This window comes from Pristis pectinata, chromosome 20 (genome assembly GCF_009764475.1).
Source record: "Pristis pectinata isolate sPriPec2 chromosome 20, sPriPec2.1.pri, whole genome shotgun sequence".
Taxonomy (NCBI): domain Eukaryota; kingdom Metazoa; phylum Chordata; class Chondrichthyes; order Rhinopristiformes; family Pristidae; genus Pristis; species Pristis pectinata.
In genome coordinates this window covers 34,298,474-34,302,643 of record NC_067424.1, presented here as the reverse complement: position 1 = coordinate 34,302,643, position 4,170 = coordinate 34,298,474, and the positions used below count along the sequence as shown (strand labels likewise).

The window sequence follows — 4,170 nt, the reverse complement described above, 5'->3', positions numbered from 1 at the left end:
TTGCCGGTTCTACCCAGCTCTAATTTCCTGTTTTATTACATGCCCTACATCACAACCATTGTTCAGAGACCAACTCCCACCATGTCTTCTGTCCCCTACTGTTTCTTAGCTCCATCCAAACCCATTTTAATTCTGTATCACAAACTGCCCGGTCAGGATCATTCACTATTCACCATTTGTGCAGCCACTTTGTTAAGAACCTTAGAATGCACGTTATCTGGTCTTAGGGATTTGTTGTGTTTTGGTCCCTTTAATTTCTTCAGTATTTCCTCTCTTGTAATGACTAGGAAACTGCAGGAGGGTAGAAATTCCACTGTCAGTTCCATGAGGAGTTTGGTGTTACAGCAAAGTTAGCAGACTGCCAACAATCGGCCATGTGGAACTTCAGGGCTTCCCTGCTCATGCACTTGTCTGGGGTCCAAACGTCTTGACAGCTATGGAGTTAAATTGTTGCCACTTCCCAGGACAATTTGAGCCACAAGGTTCCCACCTTTTGATGACATTACACACCACTGGTATGCACATAGACTTCTCACACTTTAATGACATCACATGCTAGAAGCATTCACTCGAGATGAACAGGTCAGTTAAACTATCGAAAGCTTCCATTTCCTGAGATATATGGCTGGCAGTGCAGTTCCAAACTCCTGCAGAATTTTACCAAGATTCCTTCTGTAACTTAATGCAGTTTGTCTTTACTTCTGGAGATGCAGCACAAACCACCCTGGACTGAGGTAAAGAGTTCACCTTTGTGCATGTGCTGGTGGATATAACACAGCTCTTGTGTTATAGGCCATTCTGGAGGCTGGCAGTGGAGTGTCCAACCCCTTGCAGTTTCCTAGTTATTACAAGAGAGAAAATATTGAAGGGGCCAGGAAATCCCTCAGCCCAGATAAGGTGTATTCTAAGGTCCACAGGTTTACTCTGGGTATCAAAAATACATAACCACCAAGTTTGTCCATACCAAGCAAGGTTATTTAATTCTAACACCAGTTTTTTCCTCCTGAAACAGCAACACCTGATAACCCGATCAGTCTCATATTGCTCCTTGTGGGGCCTTGCTGTGTGCCAGTTGTGTCCCATATTGCAACCATGACTATAATTCAAAAGCACTTAACTGCGCACAAAGTTCTTTTGGATGTTCAAGATCATCATTCTTTAGTGATAATGTTGTATTGTGAGGTAGGCACCTAGCCATTAGAGATTCTGCAGAACGTAACCTTGATCTTTATTCCGTTTAATAAGTTTTTATTGCCTCTATCATTATCTTGGAACTTAGCTCTTAATTCTTTTTATTGTAACGTACTCTGCCAGCCCATTAAAAATGTACAAATCAGCTCAGCTGAAATTATCAAAGCACCTAGTTTGAATGTTCTGCACGAGAATGTCTCAGCACAATTGATAACAATGCTGGGATAAATGACCTGCCCAGGAACATAAAAACACCTCCCAAATCAATGTCATTTCTTAGATGAATTTTGCATTCATATATCATACTGGTTCCAGACAACCAATGCCTTACTTAGCTCCTGCTTAGAATGCTAATGATCCCTCCTAGCAGCACTTATTCTTGTGAACTGCAGTCACTCTTGTAATGCAGTGTGACAGCTCATTTGTTCACAGAACCATCCCACAAAGCAAGAAATGAGGTCCACTGGATCTTTAACATGCCCTTGTTGTCATTCTATGGATCAACAACATAATAAAAGGCATTTCATAGTTGATAGCAGATACTTCAATGTTAACATTAAAACAACAGATCAAATTCAGACTGATAGATGGCACTGCCTTAGTGCTTTGAAGTGTTTTTGAACTTATGGTCTTTGGAGTTGGAGGGGAAGCACAAGAACTGCACCTTTACTGACATTGCTACAAGACTCACAGACTCATGTCCAGGACCAACTTTGGTTTGAAACAACAATCAGTAATGACAGCTCTTATAAATTATTATTAGAAATCCAGGAAAAAAATCCAGTGTAGGATACCACTAGTGTTAAAGAGAACAGGAGAAGATGATATGAATGGTGAATAAAGAAAGGATGCATTTATAGGGCACCACTTCGAACAAAAAGCAGAGGGGTGGAAGTAGGCCTGTTCATTCATTCAGTAAGATCATGGCTTATTTGATCCTGGGCTCATCCACATTCCTACTGTTCCCAGTAAACCTCAAATCCCTTAAAGGCTAAAAATCTAGTTGAACATTCCACGTTCCAAGCCTACACTGGTAACGCCCCCCCCAACTCTTTCTCTGCTACATTGACGACTGCATTGGGGCTGCTTCCTGCACCCGTGCTGAGCTCATGAATTTCATCAACTTTGACTCCAACTTCCACCCTGCCCTCAGATTCACTTGGTCCATCTCCGACACCTCTCTCCCCTTTCTGGATCAGTCTCCATCTCCAGAGACAGATTAACCACAGACATCTCCTACAAACCCACTGACTCCCACAGTTACCTTGACTACATCTCTTCCCACCCAGTCACTTGCAAGGACGTCATCCCCTTCTCCCAGTTCCCCCGCCTCCGCCGCATCTGTTCCCATGATGAGGCTTTCCTTTCTAGGACATCAGAGGTATCCTCCTTTTTCAGTAACTGTGGTTTCCCTTCCATCACCATCAATGCTGCCCTTGCTTGTATCTCCTCCAATTCCCACAGTCTACCCTCATCCCCTCCCCCCGCCAACATAACATGGACAGGGTTCCCCTTGTCCTCACCTACCACTCCACAACCCTCCATATCCAGCACATCATTCTCCACAACTTCCGCCACCTCCAACAGGATCCCACCACCAGGCACATCTTCCCCTCACCCCCTCCCTCCACTTTCTGAAGGGACGGCTCTCTCCGTGACTCCCTTGTCCACTCGTCCCTCCCCACCAATAACCCCCCTGGCACTTATGCCTGCAACTGCACCAAGTGCTGCACCTGTCACTACACCTCCTCCCTCACCATCATTCAGGGTCCCAGACAATCCTTTCAGTGAGTCTGAGGGTGTCATTTATTGCATCTGGTGCGGCCTCCTCTACATTGGTGAGACCCGGCACAGATTGGGCGACCGCTTCGTCGAACACCTTCACTCTGTCCACTGCAACGGCCAGGACCTCCCGGTGACCACCCACTTCAATTCCACACCCCACTCCCACACTGACATGTCGGTCCATGGCCTCCTCTACTGCCACGTTGAGGCCAAGCGCAGGTTGGAGGAACAACACCTCATATTCCGCCTTGGGAGTCCCCAACCTGACTGCCTCAACATCAATTTCTCCAACTTCTGGTAACCCCACCCCTTCTTTTACTTCCCCCACCCCCCCCAACTCCTTTGTCTTCCCTTATTCCTGTGGCTCCCTTCCCCCACCTTGATGACCTGCCCATCTCCTCCCCTCCCCTCCCCCATCCTTTATTCCATAGTCCACTACCCTCTCCGACCGGATTCCTTCTTCTTCAGCCCTTTGCCTCTTCTACCTGTCACCTCTCAGCTTATTATATCTTCTCCCCCTCCCCCACCCACCTACCTTCCCCCTCTCACCTGAACTCACCTCTCCCTTGCCTGTGTGTGCTCCTCCCCCTCCCCCCACCTTCTTATTCTGACTTCTGCCCTCTTCCTCTCCAGTCCTGATGAAGGGTCTCGGCCCGAAACGGCGACTGTTTATTTCCCTTCACGGATGCTGCCTGACCTGCTGAGTTCCTCCAGCACTTTCTGTGTACTGCTCCAGATTCCAGCATCTGCGGAGTTTCTTGTGTCTCTGTGAAGACTAAAAATCTACCACTCAGCCTTAATATTTTCACTGATTCAATATTCACAGGTCTCTAAGGCAGAGAATTCCAAAGATTCACAACCCTCCGGGAGAATGGATCCCTCCTCATCTCGGTCTCAATGGGTGACTTTATTTTGAAACTGTGCCCTGGCTCCTCAAGCCTGCCCCGCCATTCAATGTAATCTGTCCCACGTCTCAATTCCTCCTCTCTGCCAATTCTACGTTGCTCTCAATTCATTCAAATGTCTATCTACCTCCACTATAAATACCCTCAGTGATCCAGCCTCCACAACCCTCCAGGGTAGAGTATTCCAGAGGCTCACCACCCTCTGAGATGAGATTCCCACCCACCTCAGTTTTAAATGACTGGCCCCTTGTAACTATATCCCTTTGTTCGAGACTCTCCTACTAATGGA

The 4,170-nt window shown here is 46.7% G+C and overlaps 1 long non-coding RNA gene across 1 annotated transcript in view; it reads right to left on the bottom strand.

The window, feature by feature from the left end:
- LOC127580944 (uncharacterized) overlaps nt 1–4,170 on the bottom strand; it is a 47,635-nt gene that overhangs the window by 41,311 nt on the left and 2,154 nt on the right. The gene's annotated exons all lie outside the window — the stretch shown is intronic.